The 22,934-nt window shown below is 35.6% G+C and overlaps 1 non-coding gene and 1 pseudogene across 1 annotated transcript; both read left to right on the top strand.

Annotated features, from left to right (window-relative positions):
- Positions 1–8,023: 8,023 nt before the first annotated feature.
- On the top strand, positions 8,024–8,122 carry LOC112082594. Its single transcript, XR_002897259.1, has one exon. It is a non-coding gene; the product is annotated as a small nucleolar RNA snoR98 (small nucleolar RNA).
- Positions 8,123–8,192: 70 nt separating this feature from the next.
- Positions 8,193–22,425, top strand: LOC18029492 (annotated as a pseudogene).
- Positions 22,426–22,934: the final 509 nt, after the last annotated feature.

Here is a 22,934-nt window from a genome sequence, read left to right as displayed (position 1 = left end):
AAAAGTCAGACATCTGGCCCTCCCAAAGTAGGTTCGAATATCCTCCTTTGTCTCCTTGCTGTACCTAAAGAAAACTTGCAAACAACCAAGATGCCATATATCATCGAAACCTGTGTAAAGAGGGATTGATTTCACAAACTTGTTGAATTCAACGAGCCTTTCTCTGGAGATTGGTGCTCCTAATTCCGCCATTTTGTCTGGATTCCCTCCTTCTATGAACAGACGATAGTCTTCATCTTTGAGGTAGTTCCCTTCATATTCATCCTCATATGCTAAAACTATGTTGCAAGGGAGTACCTCATTTTCTTCTTGAGATGTTTTGGAGCTGATAGCATACACTGTTTGCTCATGAAGAGGGGCTTTGACCATCCCAGCAGATGTATCAAATAAGCATTGACCTGTAGGAGTATAAAAGGGCTGAAAGGTATCTGACGGAGTATTTGCCGCGGGTAGAGGCTTCACGACCGCGGGTGAAGAGGGTTTTGCCGCGGTCAGGATGCTCACGACCGCGGCTGGAAGCTTGTTGGCCGCGGTCACGAGAGTTCCGACCGCGGGAAGGAGGCTCCGAGTTGTTTCCTCCGTTTCGTCTGCTCCTTTGCCATCTGAACTGATTTCTGCACCTTCTAACTCTGTCTTCTCCTCTTTTAGGCTAAGATCTTCGATGAGAAGCATCGAACCATTCGTTTCACGTCCTTGCATAAGCTTTTCGACCTTCTCTTCGATTTCATCGAGGGTATAGACTATTTTGCCCACGGTTGAGTCTATTGCCTATGCTTTCTCTTGAACCTTGTGTACTCCATCCCAAATCTCTTCCACGCAAGAATAGGTTTGGTTGTTATGGTAGTTAATAGTCTCTTCTGCTTCACCAAGTTTGATCTCTAAGGTGCGGATGCTCCAACCGGCTTTGCGAATGCGAACTTCGTGTGCTCCAACTCGTTCTTCGATTGCTTCCATCCTCTCCTGGACGGTTTCAGCACCTTCGTTTAGTTGGCTTTCGATGGTCTTGACTTGAGCTGAAAGATCTTCAAGCTTTCTGTTAGAGCGCATTGACAAGTCGTCAATTTTCTCGTCGACTGTGGATCTTGCTTGAACGTCGAGTAAGTGCGAGATAGCCAATTCTAGTAGTTCCAATCGGTGAATGGGTTGGACGTTTTCATTCTTGTGAGGCATATGACGAGCAGGTTGTTCAGGGTTGGCCATTTGAGGTGCATAGGGTTCCTTCGCTTTGAGTTTTTTCATAGAGATCGCGTAGATGCTTCTCTCTGCGTCTGGTGGCTTGAGGAGTGTTATAGAAACCTTCCTCATTTTGTATATTTCGATTTATAGGATCCATATCTTCTGAAATGGAAACAAAATAACCGAAAAATGGAAAGTTGCAGAAAAGGGGGTTCTAGAGTCGATTTACTAACCTTTCTCAGGGTTTTGCAGAAAAGAAAACACGTGCCTTCCCCGGCAACGGCGCCAAAAACTTGATGTGGTTATCGGTGACTTGATGTCGAGGGTTGTCAAGTTTTACCCTAATTAAAATCAATAGCCGCAAGTGCACAGCTGATCGATTGTAGTACTTAGGGATCGAATCCATAGGGAATGACGATCTTTTCCTGCAAAAAGCCTTTGAAATAAGTATAAAGTAAGGAAATCTAGAACCAAAACGGTTTTGTAGGGGTTTGGTAGTGTGTTTAAAATGTAAAAACGAAATATTAAAAGAGAATACGGGAATTAAATGACCTAATAACTAAACTTAACGAAAATGAATAAAAACGAGTAAAACGGATAAAAGAAAATGAACTAAAAAGGAAAGACAATATTGAACTAGAGCTTGAAAGAAAATCGGTGTAAATCAATAAGGAAGAAGGTGTTGGGCTTCAGGGAAGTTTTCTCAGGGGTACAAACGATTCAAAACATTGCTAGAGAGTAAAATTGATAAGATCTTAGCTTAAACTTTCCGAACTGGAGTCACGGACGTATGAATATGCCACTGTCGTGATCATAGACAACTATCTCTCTCAACCCTGACCAGTAGGTTTCCACTTTGGCCCTGGAAGAGAAGAGATGCATTATGTTTAAGACTCGTCCTAATTCACAAATCGCCCATAGGTAGGTTTCCACTCCTATGTTTGTTTTGCTCTCCCAAACTAGATCTGATACCTGATGAACACTTTCGTGTCACCAAGCATCTGGATCAGATTGTAGTTCATGACGCTACTCTCATGCAGTACAAACGAATTCAGAAGAAAAAGTTCTAAGATTCGGCTCAAAAGCTCATGGAATCCTCATCGAACATATAAATCCCCATCGAAAATCCCTTAATCCCAACAATAAAACTACTCAGACATAATGAACGAAATCAAAGACATAGTATTAAGAAGTAGAATAGAAACCGAAAAAGAAAAAGAAAGAACAAGGGTTCAAGAGAACAAATCTCTCTCTCCCTAAAAGCTAAAGCAAAAACAATAAGAATATGAAGTAAATATTTCGGTGGTGATCGGTTCTCCGATTTAGGGTTCCTAAGACATGTATTTATAGTGCTCAAGACCTCTCTGGACGTCACTTAGGGTTTCTCCAAATGTGGGCTTCATAAATGGGCTTTTTGGGCTCGGAGGTTGATGGCCGCAGTCGGGACAAGTGTGACCGCGGGGAACAAGTGTTTGGCCGCGGTCGGGATGCTCCTTGACTAATTTTGATTAATTTTGATTAGGTTCAAATCCAGCTAAGAGGAATAATTTTAATTTTTTTTTTAAAACGACGTCGTTTTACTAAAGTGACAACGTGTCATGCCACGTCATATTCTGTCATGCCTCGTCAGCGTCTTTTAACTGTTGACTAACATCAAAATTAGTCAAGGTAGATTTTGATACTTATATTAGAGTTTGGATAGGAAATTTGAATAATTTGGAATTCAGATAGTTATTGGCACCATATTTTAGTTCGGATTTTTTTTGGCACATCGAATTTAGTTCGGGTTGGTTTTGGCCCTTTTCCCCTATGTGTGTCATTGGTTTAGGACAGATAAGTGGAGAAGGCTGTATGTAGATGGGATTGTTCCAATTAGAGGTGCAAAGTTTTGGCCTAGAGGAGAAGAGCCATCGATTGTTCATCCTGAGATCCCAAATATGTCTGGTCGGAAAAAGGATAAGGATAAGGCAAAGGAGAAGGTCACAAAGCAAGTTAAAAAGAGGAAGAGAGATAGGAATGAGTCTCCTACGAAGAGGGCAGACCCATTGGAAAAGAGGAGGGTCATGCATTGTGGTATTTGTGGAGCTGCTGGTCATAACTCTCGCTGGCATAATAAGAAGAAGAAAGGGTCAACATCTGAGGTAATATATGTGGTTCTTCTTTCTTTCTTATGACTTATATGATGTCTATGCTAATGTTAATTGTTCTTGTTTTTTCGCAGGTTCCTTTACTTGAAGCATTATCTCAAGTTGAACCCTCACAAGAAATTCTCAGTCAAGTGGATTGAAAGAGAAGAATTTTTATGTTTTTAGATGTCTTTTGATATTGTTTAGAAGATATTATGGCTGTCTTTTTGGTACTCTATCAGCTTGTTCTCGGCTTGTCTTTTTGGTATTATATCAGTTTGTTTTGCGGCATATGGTGTTATGGCTGTCTTTGTGGTACTCTATCAGCTAGTTTAGAATCTGTTTTATGTTATGATCAGGTGTATTTTATTCTACTTATGATCAGTTGTTTTAGTTATGAACCTGTTTTATGTTATAATCAGATGCTTTAGTTATATTGATCAGATGCTTTAGTTATCTTATGATCAGAAGCTTGCAATCAAACACAAAAAACAGACATCATTTTAACCAAATAACAAACTCTCAAATAACAAAGACATGAATGTCACAATCTCTAGCAATAACAAGGTCTGAAAAAGCAATAACAAGCTACCAAATAGCAATGACAAACACAAAACACACATCATACATCAAGCTTGCTAACAAAGCATCAACCTACAAGTTTGGTACACCCAACAACAATCATGCATCCAAAATAGATAATTAACATCATTTTCTTCATATCATATTTAGCTTCAGCTACAGCTTATTCCACTCTTTCATCGGTTTCTTTCTCTAGCTTCATTTGCAGCTCCTCAAACAGTTTCTTAGCCACCTCCATTGTCCCATTCGTAATATCGGCCACAACTTGCTCAAGTTTTTCAGTTCTTAGTGTCAATGCCTCAATCTCACTCAACAAAGCATCATTGACCCACTTGAAAATGTGGCTATCATCAGAAAGCTACAAAAAAACAAGACAATCACTAAACAATGACAACTCGGGATCTTACAAATGACAATAGGAGATATAGCAGTGTACCTTTTTCTCAATGGCAAATGCACATCAATAATATCTCCAGTATGGATTGGAATCAGACTTTGACATTCTCGCAATAATTTCTTCTCCACACCAGCACCTTTTCGGCACACCTGCACTTCTTCTTCTTTCCCGACCACCTGAGGTGACACTAGAAGACCCAGAGTCGTTGTTCGTCATCATAAGAGGCGTCTGGTTTTCGGAATTTATCTACTCAGTCGATTTGGGAATTTTTAGACTTTAGGGTTCTTAAATCGATTTGGGGATTTCAGAATGTTGTCGTTATAAGATGGATAGGGTTACAGATCGGGTTACAGATCGGTTTAGGTTCTGGGTCAGGTTGGTCGGGTCTTAAAATACTGTCTGCAATCGAGCAATAGGGTTTCATCTTCAGTTAAGCTCACAAACCAATTAAAGCAGCAGTAAAGGTTATATATGTTTTTAACTTTCAAATTGGAGGGAAATAGGTATTTAACTTTGCAGATGTGTGGATTTATGACGAACCTCAAAGATCATGTGGATCTGTTACCATGTGAAATTTGGTGGGGGAGAAATACGTTGTTTTCCTCCAACAACAGTAAAGTTACTTGTGGCTTGTGAGTTATCATGGGACTAAGTAAATAACACGCTTGCTTTTGTTTACATGGCGCTTCTTTAATTTTTCTTCGTTTTTTTATTTTTCTCCATTGATCATAAGTTCATAACTAACAATCTAAAGAGCTTAAAGAGATAGGTCAAAAAAAAAGAGCTTAAAGAGATGACTTTTAATCATACTAGGGTTTTGGATTGAGTTATATGAAGTAGGATTTTTAATATTCAATATAGTAGATTCTATGTTTAGTAGTGAATAATCAATGGGTTTGTGAATGTATTAATCAATGATTAAATACATAAACTGCACTAAGGTTTTTTGTTAATTTTAAATAGTAAAAAGTTAGTTTTCAAAGATTTTTTAAACTGGGTTAGTTTTCAAAATATATAAAAATTTTTAGAATATTAAACCAAATCTCCCACATAAGAATAACAGAAAAGGAGATATGTCAAATCTGTGAGATTTATTTACTGCAACAGTGTAGCGTCAATTTTGGATTTTACACACAAAAAGTTACAAATAATGCTTAGAGCATCTGGAACAGTGGCTCTTAAAAGAGTTTTAGGTGGGGTTCATTGGTTTTTTCCATTTAAAATAAATGAATGAAATCCAATTTTTATAAAGCAGATTTTAATTTTAAAACTTTTAGAGACAGGTTATGGGAGGTTCATGCGTAACGTGTCAGAATTCTATTGGTTGGTCTTTTTTCTCTTCCACCTTCTCTTTTTCTCTCTCTCTCTCTTTCTCTTTCTTCTCTTCCTCTCTTCTTAGACTTTCTTTCTTCTTTGACATTTTCTCTTTTTAAAATCTATACTATTAAAAGAGAAGGGTGTTTTGTGTCTAAACATAATTTTTACTAGATTCTAACCCCGTGCATCCGCACAGGAATATTTTTTTATTGTTTAACGAATTTTGTAATATAATTTGTGTTTTTAAGTTTAGATATAATTATTTTTATAAATATATTTTTTAATAAACAAAAATATTGATTTTTGTGTTTAGATATATTTTTATAGTATTAAAATTAATTATGATTATAAAAATATAATTTTAACCCGTCCGCTAATATTAATTCAAAATGGCCTATTATAAAAACATAATTCTATTTTTTCCGTTCATATTACCGTATAATATAAATATTTGTTAAAAGTTTGAGATGTATTAACAGTATTATTTAGCATTATAGTTTTCTAAAATTTAATCAACGAAGGGAGTGTACAACTGGTTTTTCAAACCACATTATAGTGTATGCAATAATTTTTAATTTGTTATGTTTTTATTTTGTATGAAAAATATATTTTCGATATATATGTATAATTCAAAATTAGTGATTTTGAATTATATGAACTCTCTCCATTGGTTTTTTCCATTTAAAATAAATGAATAAAATCCAATTTTTATAAAGCAGATTTTAATTTTAAAACTTTTAGAAACAGGTTATGGAAGGTTCATGTAACGTGTCAGAATTCTATTGGTTGGTCTTTTTTCTCTTCCACCTTCTCTTTTTCTCTCTCTCTTTCTTTCTCTTTCTTCTCTTCCTCTCTTCTTAGATTTTCCTTCTTCTTTGACATTTTCTCTTTTTAAAATCTATACTATTAAAAGAAAAGGGTGTTTTGTGTCTAAACATAATTTTTATTTGGTTTCCTAGTATGTTGTTTCTGGATAACTGTTGCCAAACAAAAATAATGTAATTTTATTTATATTTTAATATAAATCTAAAAATTTAGTTTTTAATTTAAATTTGTTATAGATTTCCTTAAATATAGGTTATATTATCAAAAATTATAAAATAAGTTGTTATTATTCTATCTTTACAAAAATAATAACTCAGATATTAATTTAGATTTAATTTAAATATTCAACGACAATGATGAAAATGATATAATATTGTATGTTTTTATTAATAAGTCTAAAATTTAAATATTTAAACTTAATAAATATTTAAAATATATAAATAGTGTGAACAAATATGTTAAATGTTTTAATAATCTCGGTTTTTTTGGATTAATATAAATGAACATGTTATAATAACATTTTTTATTTGTAGTACTTTTCAGATAATATGAACGGACGGACGGGTTAGAATAATATTTTTCTAATCGCGGTCATATATAATACTAGAAAGAATAAATCAATAGAAATAAATTATATTTAAATAAAAAAAAATTTATTATTTATTAGAAAATTATATATAATTTAAAAAAATTATATTATATTAAAAAAATTGTCGTGCAGACGCACGGGATAAAATCTAGTTTTATTATTTAAAAATTTAAGATGAACTCCATGAAAGGATTCGCCATTGTGGCTCTTACAAAGCAATGATCTTTAAGCTTCCTCGTCTCATGTTGATACAGTCGCCTCCAATAACTTACTTGGTCCAGACGCAGCCAGTAGCTCGTAATCCTGAAAAATCAGTAACTTAAATTAAAAAATTCGGACTAAGCAATATCTCTAAAGAACCGGAACAGTTCCATGGTGGGACAAAACACGGTTAATAAACGAAAACCGGATCATTTACTATACAGGGTCACTGGTTAACAGATGTATGCATTTTTGAATGGCAAGATAGTTATTCTTTACCTGCACAATAGACTGTGAGCAGAATTTGCCAGAGAGAACAGCACCTTCCATGGAAGCTAAGTACTTCTGCTTAGTGTAATCTCCAGCTAAGTAGAACCCTTGAATAGGGAGATCTCTGTAGAGGACGACATGGTTCACAGTTAGACAGGTCCATTTCTGGCCCATTTTAATAACTTTTGCGTTAGCCTAGACCGAGCTCCGATAGAAAACAATCGCAAATCGACGGAGATCCTTCTTCCGCCGCCGTCTCAGCTAGAACGGTATGTCAGGTTTTCTCTTTATCTTCTCCGGCTCTGATTCCTTCTCTGTCGATTTAAGAGTATTTTTATTTTTCTCAACTTGATCTGTAAATCTATGCATCGTTCTTGGGTCATCGTTACAGGAATGGCTGAAACCCTTCAAATCCCTAGTTTTATATTGATTTGATTTTGAGCTAATGATGATAACGACCTTTCGATATTGAAATATATGCTTTTATTTTAAACACGCAATCTACTATATGCATTCATGGAGAGTTAGATATTTGAACTATGATAGTGGATGAACCATATTCCTGTTTCATATATTAAGATATTAATGCTTGTATTCCTCTCTTTATGGAATTTCGAGTTTGGCTACACTACTTTTTTTTTTTTTTTGCAGAAATGATCTGTTCATTATCTTAGGGCTGTTTGGTGTCTTTGGTATTATTAGCTAAGTTATGATGTGGTGTGGCCATTGTAGTAAGCATGTTCCCGTAATACATCCCCTGGCCACGGTGGATTGTAAGTGTTTCAAGATTTTAGATTTGCGGTTTCTTCTTTTTAACTCCCAGTTATGAGCTTCGTTTATGTGATTTTTGTAGGGCATGTGACTTATGCGGGAAGGTATTGGAGAATTTCTATTTTCTGATGAAGTCACATTCACTAAGAATGCGGCTGGACAGGTATACTCAAACTCATTTAAACTTGATCCTTACCTCCATTTATATGATACATTTCAGTCAGGCTGTTATGACCAGATTATAGAAAAAAAAAAACAAAACTACAAAGTAACTAGCTTAATTGGCCACAATCGTTAATATACTCGATAGAAATTATATAATAGATAACGGATTTTAGTTTATAAGACTGCTGTCTTTTCAGTATTATCTAGAGAGTTGCTTCACTAGGATGCTATTTTTTTCGACCATTTGGTTTTGGTAGCTTTTGGTTTCTTAAAAAAAAATTTGGTTCAATCATACACATTGTTTATGTGCTTGTAGAGCCAAGCGTCAGGTAACATAGTGAAGAGTGTTCAGAGTGGGACTTCAAGCTCACGTGAAAGGAGACTTAGAATAGGTATGTCTTTTTTATCCTTTTTCTGGATAAGACTTTCTGTTCACTGTTGGCCTTAATAGTGCAACTGATACATGATCTACTCTTCAGTTTTTGTTTATGTTTGATTTGGTCTTACCATTTGCCACTTTGCACACATTCGCTGGCTCATATTTTAGCCTCACTCCTTATTCTGTATTTTCCATCCTTGGTTCTCCTGCCAAACTTGAGGCCATGTGTATGTCTGGAAAGTCATTGCATTGTTAATGTTGTGAATCAAGCACGAAGAAAGCAATAAAACTTAGAAAGAAATTGTAAATTGAGGCAAATACCCGTTTAGGGTTTTATTATTAATTGTGTGAATGAATAATTACAAACCCTTAAGCCCTGTATTTATAGCCTCAAAAAAACCCGACTCTTAAACCCACTAGAAAAAAGATTTTCCTTTTTCCTTTTTCCAAGCCTATCAGGAAACCGTACCACACCCCCAAGTGAATCTGCGTAAGCCCATGACCTAATGAAGCCCACTAAACCCTAGTTTATCTTTGTCACCAGAAACAACAATCTCCACCTTGACAAAGAATCTCCATGAAGTCACCTTTAAACTCCAATCACTTCCGAGGGAATTTCTTTTTCTTCAGCACTTGAAGACATAGAGCAAATCCAAGCAATGCTTGAACTTCTCCACAGTAACGGGCTTGGTCAACATATCAGCTGCATTCTCTGACGTGTGCACCTTCTCCAACAAGACTTCTCCAGATGCAGACAACTCTCTGATCTTATGAAATCTGACATGAATGTGCTTCGTCCTTGCATGATATACCGGGTTCTTGGCTAGTAACAACGCACTCTAGCTGTCGCTGTATAGCTGAACTCCACCTTGATCAACACCCAATTCTGTCACAAGTCCCTTAACCCAAAGTTCTTCCTTAGCTGCCTCTCCCATTGCCATATACTCAGCTTCGGTGGTAGACATAGCAACAACAGACTGTAGCACAGATCTCCAACAAATAGGACCTCCTGCAAGAGTAAAAACGTACCCTGTAGTAGATCGTCTGTTGTCTAGATCACCAGCATAATCTTAATCCACATATCCCACAACTGAGCCACTCTCTTGACCACCAAACATAAGCCCAATATCACTTGTACCCTTTAAGTATCTGAAAATCCATTTGACGGCTTTTCTCTTCCAGGATTGGACATGTACTTGCTCACTTGACTAACTGCTTGTGCTAAATCAGGTCTAGTGCACACCATAGCATACATCAAGCAACCAACTGCACTTGCATAAAGAACTTTCGACATATCTCTGATCTCTTGATCAGACTTAGGACACTGCATCGTCAAAGATGTAGACACTATCTTTGCATCTTTCATGTCAAACCTGTCTACAATCTTCTGAATATAGCTCTTTTGAGAAAGCCATAATCTCATTGAGCTTCTTTCTCTGTGAATTTCCATCCCAAGGATCTTCTTTGCAGCACCAAGATCCTTCATATCGAACTCATTCTTCAACAACTCTTTCAGCTTATCAATATCCTCCATATCTTTTGCAGCAATGAGCATATCATCAACATAAAGCAGTAGGTATATGGGAGAATGGTCGTCCAGATACTTTACATAGACGCAGCAATCATACTCACAACTTCTGTAGCCAATCTTCACCATGTAGGAGTCAAAACGTTTGTACCATTGCCTAGGAGCTTGCTTCAATCCATACAGAGACTTCTTAAGTCTGCACACAAGCTTCTCCTCTCCTGGTTTTACAAACCCTTCTGGTTGCTCCATATAAATCTCTTCGTCCAGATCTCCATGAAGAAATGCTGTCTTTACATCCATCTGATCAAGATGGAAATCCTAGCTCGCTACTAAACCCAGCACAACTCGAATAGAAGTGTGCCTAACTACTGGGGAGAATATTTCGTCATAATCAACCCTTTTCTTCTGTGAGTAACCTTTTGCCACCAACCTTGCCTTGTACTTCACTGGTTCCTTCTCAGACATCCCAGGTTTTACCTTGAAAACCCACTTGCATCCTATTGCCTTCTTGCCTTTTGGTAAAGGCGTTAGATCCCATGTTTGATTCCTGTCAAGGCTCTCATTCTCTTCTGTCATAGCTCCAATCCAGAAATCTTTTTCAAGACTTGAGATAGCCTCTCTAAAGTTTGCTGGATCACCTGAACCAACCATCAGAGCATAATTCGCCATGTCTTCAAACCCTAACCTTTCAGGCGGCTTAATGATGCGTCTTGGTCTTTGAAGTGCCAAACTCTCCTCTGCTTTTCTATGTTGAACGTCCTGCTCCACCTCAACAGGTTGCTCATCACGTTCTGCTGCTTGTCTAGGCTCACTAGACTCATCCTGTGATGTACCAGAATCCGCTTCAGTCTTAATGATCACAGGCACTCGTTCTGATCTCGCCTGCTGCACCATATATTGCTCATCAAAGACCACATATCGACTGAACACCCTCTTCTTATCAACAGGATCATATAACTTGAAGCCTTTCACTCCTTTTCCAAAACCCAGAAATATGCACTTCTTGGATTTTGAATCCAGCTTAGACCTTTCGTCACTTGGAACCAGCATGTAAGCTGGACATCCAAATATCTTCAAGTTTGACAGTCAACATCTGTCCTAGTCCAAATCTCTTCAGCGACTTTCCCTTCTAAGGAACTCCTAAGCGACCTGTTGATAAGGTAGACCGACATGTTTACTGCCTCTGCCCAGAACTGCTTAGGAAGCCCTGCATTCAACCTCAAACACCTTGCCCTCTGCAATTGTCCGGTTCATCCTCTCACTGACACCGTTTTGCTGAGGCGTTTTCTTGACAGTGAAGTGTCTTTGAATGCCATGCTCCTCACAGAACTTCTGAAACTCCCCGTCAGTATACTCTATGCCATTATCTGATCTCAGATACTTAATTTTTCTCTCCACCTAGTTTTCTACTTCAGCCTTCCAGACCTTGAAGTTTGTAAAAACTTCATATTTCTGCTTCATAAAGTACACCCAAACCTTCTTGGAAAACTCATCAATGAAGATGACAAAGTACCTAAACCCTCCCAATGACTGTACCCGAGTTGGACCCCACACATCAGAATGAACATAGTCTAAAAGACCATTTGTCGTGTGCTGTCCTGTCTTGAACGAAACTTTGGACTGCTTTCCCATCACACAGAACTTGCAGAAATCCATCTTGCAACTCTTTAACCCGTCCAGAAGACCCCTCTTATGGAGTTCAAACAACCCATGCTCTCCTATATGCCCCAGATGCATATGCCAAAGAGCTGTGCAATCGGATTCAGACACAGCAGCTGCAGCTCCACCTACAACTACACTCCCTAACATCTTATAGACGTTCCCGGCTGTCAAGTTTCCTTTAATCACCACCAAAGAACCCTTACAGACCTTCAACACGTCTTCATCTTCATCACCTCTGAGTCTGAATCCGTTTCTTTGAAGAGTCCCCAAAGAGATCAAAATTTTCTTCACTCCTGGAACGTGCCTAACATCAGTCAATGTTCTGATGATGTCATCATGCATACGAAACTTGATCTCTCCAGTACCAATGACACCACATGATATGTCGTTTGCCAACTGAACAGATCCCATATTTCCAGCCTTGTACGTCTCAAACCATTCTCTGTGAGGAGTCATATGGTATGATGCACCTGTATCTAGGATCCACAAGTCTGTGTGATTACCAGATGTCACAGCCAACAAATCGCCTATACTCTCATCTGAATCCTCCTTCTGAACTGCATTTGCAGAACCAGATCCACCGTTCTGTTTCTTGTTCGGACAATCCCTTCGATAATGGCCTTTCTAACCACAACCAAAGCACATCGAATTCTTTCCTGGTTTAGACTTCGACTTGTCCTTTTTAGTTCCATCCTGTTTCTTTTTCTGCCTTCCTCGTTGCTGGTTGCTACTCACGTACAAACCATCACCTTGAGACTTGTCACCCACGGTAGTGTTTTGCCGCCTTTCCCAATGAGATTGCAGCGAACTACAAACCGTCTCCAGCGATATAGTCGTTTTATCGACTGTAATAGCTGTCACCAACGTCTCGTATTGAGGAGGAAGAGAACACAGCAGAATCATGGCTTTATCCTTGTCCTCAATTTTCACATCCACACGCGTAAGATCTCCAATGATTTGGTTGAAACTGTTAATATGAGCAATAAGATCGCCTGATTCCGCCATCTTGAGCCCAAATAACTTCTGTTTCAAATACAGCTTGCTGGATAACGATTTTGACATGTACATCTTCTCCAACTTGTCCCACATCTCCTTGCAAGTCGTGATGTTAATCACTTGATTTGTAATATCGTCGGAGAGACAAAGTCGAATCGTTGAACAGCTTGATCCTGCATATCGTCCCAATCATCCTGCTCGATCTTGTCCGGTTTATTCTCTAACAACGCCTTTTTCATACCCTGCTGCGTCAGCAGATCCTTGACTTGACTTTGTCATAACCCGAAATTTCCCTTCCCATCGAATCTAGGTATATCGAACTTGAGAGAGTTTCTTTTCGTCATGACAATTCGCGGAAAAACTTTGAGCTCTGATACCACTTGTTGTGAATCAAGCACGAAGAAAGCAATAAAACTTAGAAAGAAATCGCAAATTGAGGCAAACACCCGTTTAGGGTTTTATTATTAATTGTGTGAATGAATAATTACAAACCCTTAAGCCCTGTATTTATAGCCCTAAAAAAACTCGACTCGCAAACCCACTAGAAAAAGGATTTTCCTTTTTCCTTTTTTCAAGAAGGAGACCGTACCACATCCCCAAGTGAATCCACGTAAGCCCATGACCTAATAAAGCCCACTAAACCCTAGTTTATCTTTGTCACCAGAAACAATATTTAGACTATTGCATTGTTAGAGATTTGATAGAGACATACCTTTTTGTTTTTGTTTTGACAGCTAGAGATGAGTTTATGAATTTGAAAGATGCCTTGGGAATTGGTGATGAGAGAGATGATGTGGTTAACATGGCTGTCCGATTCTTTACAGTATGTTTAGGTTTTACATATCTTCTAAACAGTAATCACTCACTATTCTTTCACCGTCTAACTCAATTTATCTTCTGAAGATGGCAGCTGAGCAAAACTTCACTAAAGGGCGCAGAACTGAACTAGTACAGTCTTCCTGTCTCTACTTAACTTGCAGGTTAGATTCTTAGCAATTGTCTTGCATAAATTTTCCCCTCCTTCTATATAATGCTTAGTTATGTTACGAGTGATGTGTTTATTCACCATATATTTATCAAAAATTTTCCTGATCTGTAGGGAAAAGAAAATTCCGTTACTTCTTATTGATTTTTCAAGCTACCTTCGAGTTAGCGTGTAAAATGAGTTGTTATTATTTCCATATTTTTCTCTTTATTTGATAGCCTTATTACCTGTTAAGTCTGCTGCAGAGTCGAGTAATGCGGGTATTTCTGTTTTTGGTTTCATCAAATTTTTCTGTAGTTACGAATTAGGTTCTGTGTACTTGCAACTCTGTGAACTGCTGTACATTGTGGAAAACAAGAACTACGAGAATCTTGTTGATCCTTCAATTTTCATTCCTCGATTCACAAACAGTAAGTATCTCGTCTTTTGACTAATTGACTCCCATTCCTTTGTGTATTGGGGGGACGCAGAACTTTACTGTATTCTAGTTGGTGTGAACATCAGTCAACATATAAATAGTTATATCAAATTCTTGTTTCATCATACACTCGCAGGCTTATTCAAAGGTGCACACAATAAAGCAAAAAGTGTCGTAACACGGCTAAAGTCATTATAGGTAGTATGAAGAGAGATTGGATGCAGGTGTCTTTTATTTTATTGTTAAATAGGATAATAACCTAAATGTTCTTTGTCATAGAGTTATTTATATTTATTATGGCTTGTGTTAATGTTGGCCATCTATATGCTTGCAGACCGGCCGGAAGCTAAGTGGAATATGTGGAGCAGAAATTTACATAGCTGCGCTTTCTCATGGTATCATGTGCGCCAGAACGGATATTGTAAGAATATGATTTAGCTTGTTAGAGATTATTGTTATAGATGAGAGCAACGGTGTTTCAAATAGTTGTGTTTTGAGCACTGCCCTTTGTTTCAGTAATTTTACTGCAGATTTGATGTGCTTTCTAAATATTCCAGGGGAAAATTGTGCATATGTGCGAAGCAACAATAACGAAAAGATTGATTGAGTTTGCTAATACCGAGGCTGCAAGTTTAAATGTGAGTTATTTCATTTGCAGGATATGTTACAATAATGCGTACTTCTCCGCTCAATTTTTTTTGCCCGCATGTTACTTGTTGTTTTAATGTTCATTCTTTTTCAATGGTTGTACATGCGTGGCTAGGTTGATGAGCTCACTGAAAGAGAAAGGGAATTGCATATTAATACTTTTAATTCGACACCAAATTCTGACAACGGAGTGAACTGTATACATAAAGATTGTAAACCTTTTCGTTGTGGATTATGTGAGAGCTGTTACAATGCTGTAAGTCTCCGTATTTTATGCCTAACTTTTCTCTTTCCATTTCTTGCTGCTTACGTGACAGTCAGATTTTTCTTTTTCAAAACTTTGTCGCCAGTTCGAGAAAGTTTCTGGTGGACTTGATGGTGGGTCGGATCCTCCTGCTTTCCAGCGAGCAGAGAAAGAGAGAATGGAAAAAGCAGCTAGACAAGAAGAAAACGAGGGAGGAACTGGTAGCTTAAACCACGATGAACAACTAAATGTAAGCAAAAGGGAAAGACAATGTCCGGGTGAATGTACTTCATATCTAATAGATAACTAGTGAAAAATAATATGATGTTCATGCTTCATATCTTTGCAATAATGTTCATGCTTTTTTTTAATATCAAGTAGAGATAACTAGTGAAAAATAATATGATGTCCATTCTCTTGTTCTATTTTCTCTCTTGATATAAGGAAAAGCAACAAAAGCGGGCTGAGGAAGCAAAGAACGCGCCTCCACCAGCCACAGCTATGGAAGCTGTTTGTAGAACGCTTGAGAAAAAGGTAAACGTGTGTATCAAATTATATTCAGCAACAATTAAAACCCCTGATACCGGAAGTTCATAGTCAAGAACATAGCTATGAAACATTTTGCTCTAGCATTGTCAAAATCAGCACACTTTAGAGTTTGTGTTTCTTCCTCTCTTTTTGACTGAGTCTTACTCTTACAGAGACTTAGTGGGTTAATCAACTACGATCTTTTGGAGGAGCTCTTTGATACATCAGTAAGTTTCTCTTAATGTGTGGCCTTAGTTCTCATGGCTTTATTTCAGGTCTATGATTACAACTTTCATCTCATTTCTTCTTTTAGCCAGTTGAGAAATCACCCAAGAGATCGAAAATCAAGACAGATATGGAGGAGAAGAAGAAGGAAGTGAAGAGCAATGAAAATGAAGACAGTGATGATGAAGAGATGAGCGTAATATTTCAATGAGCTGAACAGAATCATCAACGTTCAAAATTTTGGCCCAATGAACGAATCTGAGTATTTTTTTCAGGCCTTTTTTAATTATAAATCGTAGAAGAGGAGTAGTCTTGCCTACGATTTCAAATATTCTCTTTACGATTTTGTTACTTTTAGCACTAGCAGATAGACTGGTGGAAAAGCCATGGAAATAACATTTATTTGATGTGTTACAATAGCTCTTAAACAGTGTTTTAATGAAACCAAATACACATGAATGTCAGAGTTTTAGGATTAAAATCAACATCAAGATTTAAGAGGATTTGTATCCAGAAATACTTTTTGCTAGGAATTCTTTTTTTTTTTTTTGGTAAAAATGTTAAGATTTTATTATCATTTTTCGAGTTTTTGACAGAAATACAAAGAAGTCAGATTAACCGAAAACAAAAATTTACAGACAATAAAACCACAACCAAAATACAGCAGACACGAACGCTAAAAAAACAGCTAATGAAGAGAAAAAAATGTAAACCAAAGCAAAACCAAACGCGAAAACAACAATCACACGCCGCCGAAACATAGACCATCCCATTTTTGCTAAAGTGCTAGAATTCTCATCCTTTTGCCACAAGCATCACATCTGTGAGGCCAGTCTTCAAACCTCCAGAAAAAATGCTTACAGCTTCTCCAAGAACTAACAAGATTCCAAAATCCGTAACGGACTAACATGCATTTGTCGACAAGGGAGCTTGAGCGGGCGATCGAAAAGTCACTTCCAACCGCCATTCCCAAAAAGAACGAGTCTCCTCAAGAACCAGCCCTCACAGCTATACGCTATCCGCAATAACAAACCGACACCTCAACATCTCACGTCTAGAGTTGCTCCAGGATCTACACCGGACAACGCTGGAGCCAACACAAGCCGATCACAAGTCAATATTACAATTAATCATTTTTCGAGTTTATGATTTGCTCATCTATTTTTAATATGTTTTTATGTCATGTATGTTTAGAATTTTATGAAATGCAATAATTTTTAGTTATAAAATATTTATACTTCAAATCTTACAATTATTTTTTTAAAAAAACTTTATCTATTTTTAAGAATCTCACTTAGATTTCTACCATTGAAAGCTAATAAAATTAAAACTCTTAATAAGATTCTTATTTACAAAATTTACAAAAAAATATTATTAAAAAGATTCTTACTATTGGAAATGGTCTTATACTTTTATGAACGATTCTTGGGTTCATCTCTAGGGGTGAATCCTTTCATTCACCTCTAGGGGTGAATCCTTTCATTCACCCCCTCTTAGTTTAACCAATGAAAATATGCCATGTAATAAAATTAAAAATGTCAATTAACCAAAACTGCATATTTTAAAAATTCTTTTTTAATTGGACAAAACTAAACCCTAAATTGAAAATAGTGAACCCAAGCATAATATTAAACATAAAAGTTTTTAATTGAACAAAAATAAATCCTAAATTATACATAGTGAACTCAAGCATAATATTAAATTTAAATTTAAAACACAAAAGTTTTTAATTAGACAAAAATAAACCCTAAATTAGAATACTGAACCCAATCATAATAATAAACTTAAAATTTTAAACACAAAATTTTCTAATTGGACAAAAATAAACTTTAAATCGGAAATAGTGAACCCAAATATAATATTAAATTTTATTTATAATTTATTGTGGATTAACATATATTTTTATAAAACTATTTGATCTATTTTTAAAATTTTAAACACTAATCCTTAAAACTTAAACTTTAAACTTTAAACCCTAAATTATAATATTTATACCCTAAACCACATTATGTAAACTTAAAAATAAGTTAAAATAATAATAATAAACATTAATCCCTAAATTTTAATTTTTAAATCTTAAAAGAAAGTAGAATAAATTTTCAACCCTAAAACTCTAATCCCTAAATTCTAAATTTCAATCCATTAACCTTTAAAAAAATATTAATATTTATATATATATTATATATATATATATATATATTTTTATTAGAGATATATTACTTAATTACTTAATTTTTGTTTAATTACTTAATTTTCGTTTATTATTTTTATTTAAAAATAATATTACATGTCACATTTTAATTGGCTCAAATAAGAGGGATTCACCCCTAGGCCCTAGGGGTGAACCCAAAAATTTTCCTACTTTTATTGCTTGTTGTTTTCATTTCTCTAAAGCCAAAAGCAATTCAAGTTCGCTGCTCACATGACTTACAAGAGACTTTTTAGACCATACCACCAGTTTAAAAGATGACATGTTTTGTGCTTGGCAAAAAAACTTTATTTTCTTCTTAATTTTCTTATAACAACATACTGTATATTTTCATTTTTATTTTTCCAATGATCAATCAAAGATCCACCTATTAATATATATTCATACCAAGAAAAAAATAAAACATAAATGTTACAAAAGGGAAGACACAATGATTAAGAGTGATTTACAGTGAAATATACTTTCACAAATTCTTACAAAAAATACACTTTCAGATATAAGAGACTTTTTCTGTACTTTTAACACTATTCACACCAAAATAATCCAAAATTGTTTTTCGTATGGCCGTATTCATGAGAATAGTGGATGCAAACTCGTGGATACCGAATTAAACCCAGATTTCTAAAATAGTAATTATTTTTTCCCATCTGTTTTATTTTGTATTTTTATGTATTGTGAAAGATATAAAACAAATTTTTTGTTAGACTGAATTATAATTTTTGTCATTATTTTAAGATCCATTATACTATAGTTTATTTATCAAACAAGAAACGTTTTAAAAAGTATTTATAAAAAATTCAAAAGGAAAACAGAAGTGTAGTTTGATATCCATTCACAAAATAAGATGTGGATGATGTATGATGAACATATAACATGGATATGATGGCGTGAATTAGTTTATTGATATATTTGACATGGATATATATTTTATATTGTCCACAATGTGGGCATGATTACGTAGATGTGTTTTCATTGATATATTCGATATGGATATACATTTTATATTGTGTTTTAACCTATCCATATGATTATGTCCATGTTATGGACAAAGTAAAATATATATCCATATCGAATATATCAATTAAAACTAATCCACTCCATCATGTCCACAATATAGACAATGGAACATGTATATCACGTTAAATATATCAATTAGAACTAATCCATGACAACATATCCATGTTATATGTCAATCATAAATAATCCACATTGCATTTTGTGATGGATATCTAACTAGATTTCTGATTTTCTTAAAAAAGTTTATAAATGTTTTTCGAAAAGTTTCTTGATAAATAAACTATAGTATAATAGATATTATTTTTAATGGCAAAATAAAATTATAATTCATTCTAGCAAAAAATTGATTTTATATTTTTTACATTACAGAAAAATATAAAATAAAACAGATGAAAAAACAATAATTACTATTTTTAAAATCTGGATTTAATCCAGTATTCACGAGTTTACATCTACCATTATCTTGAACACGAGAGATAATTTTGAAATGACTCATGAAAAAATCATCTAATAGTTAGAAGTTGTTGTGAACTATAACCGATTTATATATTATAAAGTAAGATTGGTATTGTGTATATATGTGTATGTATTATGTATGAGAGAGGAAGAGAATAAGTGGAAAGAGACAAAGAGACGAGATGGTAGGGGGAGAGAACAATCTCTCTTCAATTAACTTCTTCTCTACATTACTTAGGTTCTTCACAATATATATATAAGGAAGGAAGAGGTAAGAAGTTGGTAACACCAACTCAATGACGTGGATGAATAATCACCACATATTATAACACTCTCCTTTGATTATCCATCACTACTAACGTATTATGTATTGCCTTGTTAAGAATCTTTATTATGAAAAAAAAAACCTTTTTGGGATAAAAAAACCATAACAAGAAGAAAAATGCAGTGATGCTTTCCCTGGAAAAGATATATATTCTTCTTTTCCTTCGAACGCTTAGATGATGGAGTCTCTCTCTTTGATAGATGAATTTGGACTTCTATGTCATTTGGATGTCTATCTTTTGCGTATTCTTTGATGTCTCGTTAAAAACCTTAGCATGGAAAACCCAGTGGGACAAAACCATGGTGAGGGAAAAAGAGTGCATCTACGCATATCATCATACTTCTTCTTTCAAAAGTATCCCTCTTTAGAGATCTATATTTTGTGTGTTCTTTGCTGCCTCGTTAAAAACTTTGTCATGGAAAAACCCATTGGGACAAAACCCATGAAAATGGAAAAAGAGTGCAGCCACGCACGTCTTCTAGACGATTCTCTTTATATGATTCTTATGGAACCCATTAATATATGTCTTCCGGACATATATCTTTGTATGGTTCTTTTAGAACCTTTTCATAAATGTCTTATGGACATTTTTCTCTATATGGTTCTTCTGAAACCTTTTTACAAATGTCTTTAGGACATCTTTATTTGATTCTTCTGAACCCTTTCACAAATGTCTTTAGGACATTTTCTCTATATAGTTCTTTTAGAACCTTTTTACTTAAGGGGGGATTTTACCTTATACGCCCATCGGCCTCCCGCACTTTAATTGAACCTGCGGTTCATTTGCTCTATTCTCATCAATAATTTGTTCCGGAACATTTCTTTTGATGGATTATTAGCAGCGGGGATATATGATTTCATCACCAATCTTATATCTTTGAACGCATCAACTAACTGGTTTGCCAAACTTTGCAAATATACAATTTTATGAACACCACCTCACGTTTATTGGTAGGAGGATCGAGATAAGCCAAAGTTTATGTACAATTTTGTGCTATCTTTTGGTGATTCTCTAGATCCTCCCCCTCAACGCAGGGAATTCATTTTTGTCAAAGTGGCGATTGGCAAAACGTGCCTTAAACATATCTCCAGTTACTGGTTCAAGATATCACCTCTGGAATAATCCTTTTTATTATACTACTCGAGAAAACTCTTTTCAGGAGTTTTGATGATCACCATTCTTTAATTCGATCGAGTAGTGTTCCCGGGAACAGAATTCCAATATAATACTTTAGGGATTAATTCCTCTAGAGGTTAATCTTTGGTTCCACTTTTTATAATGACATGGTGAATCGAGATCTTTTATCATCGATTTCATTCAGGTACCTGATTTTATTTCAAACCATGTCAACAATCTCTTCAGGAGATTAATCCTCTTTCACTCCTTTGCTTTTGAGAATCTGAAACCAAAGTTGTCTATCACGTTTTTTACGTGTCATAGACTCAAATAGACCGTCCTTCAGGGACATTTATTTTAAGTGGAGCTCAGCTGGGATATAAGATTTTGTTTTTTCACTCAATATGAACTTCAGGTTCATATGAGGATCCATCAGCTGTTTTCTATATGCCATACTACATATTTTATGTCACCACATGGAGATCACCATAATTGATTTTGCAATCTCTTGGATTTGCTTTATTTTAAGCTCATTTCGAGTGCGAACATAATCTTCTGGATGTTCAGCTTACTCTCGATGTGGGATTCTTGAATTCTCCCCCTCGAGATGATGACACTTTCAAGGTCTATCTATCTCGAATTGAATCCCACTCTAGGACCAATTATATTTTCAATGACCTTTAAACCAAAAGAAATGGTGATCCATCCATGAATGCTTTTCACGATGGCTTCATTTTTTTTTTATGACATGCACTAGTTGAAAAAGCTTCTGGTTTTTCAACATGTATTCTCAATGATCTTATATCATTGGAACTACCGGGATGACTTAACCGGTTATTCAATTAGAAAACTTCAGGTTTACTATGGTATATACCCTTGCCATATTTTTTTATTATCACATATATGCATGTCACCATCGTGTGCTCTTATGGAGCATTTTTCTCTTCCGGAGCTCCTAGCTCTTACAGGGCTTTTAGATTTTCCGGAGCTTCTAGTTCTTCCTGAGTTTTTAGCTCTTCCTGAGCTTAGCTATTCCGGAGATTAGCTCTTATCGGGCTTTTAGCTCTTTCGGGGCTTTTAGCTCTTTCGGGGCTTTTAGCTCTTTCGGGGCTTTTAGCTCTTCCGGAGCTTCTAGCTCTTACGGGGCTTTTAGCTCTTCCGGAGCTTCTAGCCCTTACGGGGCTTTTAGCTCTTACGGAGCTTTTAGCTCTTCCGGAAATTTCAAAAATTTTAGCTCTTCTGGAGCCTTTAGTTTTTAGAGCTTTTTAGCTCCTCCGGAAGTTTTCAACTTTTAAGACATGTTTCGATGTCTTTAACCCATATTATAATCGATAAAATATATCAAATAGTTAAACATATTAATTCATAATAATAACATACCTGGTATATATTCCATAGGTTTTGACGATGCCAAGCCTACCATAAAATAAGGAGGAGGCATAACCTTCCACTTCATCATTTTGTGTTCATGGAGAAGGCTTAACCTTCCACTCCATAAAATTTGATTAAGGAGGAGGATTAAACCATCAACTCCATAATTTAATGATCACATAAGAGTAACCATTATATTCCATAAATATATGATCAAGGAGGAGGCATAGCCTTCTACTCCATAATATTAGTAGGGAGGAGATTTAATCTTCCACTCCACAAAAATAAATTGAAATGTAAAAACATAAATATGGATTAGGAGAAAGATTAACCTTCCACTCCATTATTTTCTGATTATGGAGGAGGTTTAAACCATCAACTCTATAATTTTGTGATCATGGAGGAGG

This window comes from Eutrema salsugineum, unplaced genomic scaffold (genome assembly GCF_000478725.1).
Source record: "Eutrema salsugineum unplaced genomic scaffold, Eutsalg1_0 scaffold_1, whole genome shotgun sequence".
In the NCBI taxonomy this organism is placed as follows: domain Eukaryota; kingdom Viridiplantae; phylum Streptophyta; class Magnoliopsida; order Brassicales; family Brassicaceae; genus Eutrema; species Eutrema salsugineum.
The sequence above is the reverse complement of the archived record's forward strand: the minus strand, read 5'-3'. Positions and strand labels throughout refer to the sequence as shown.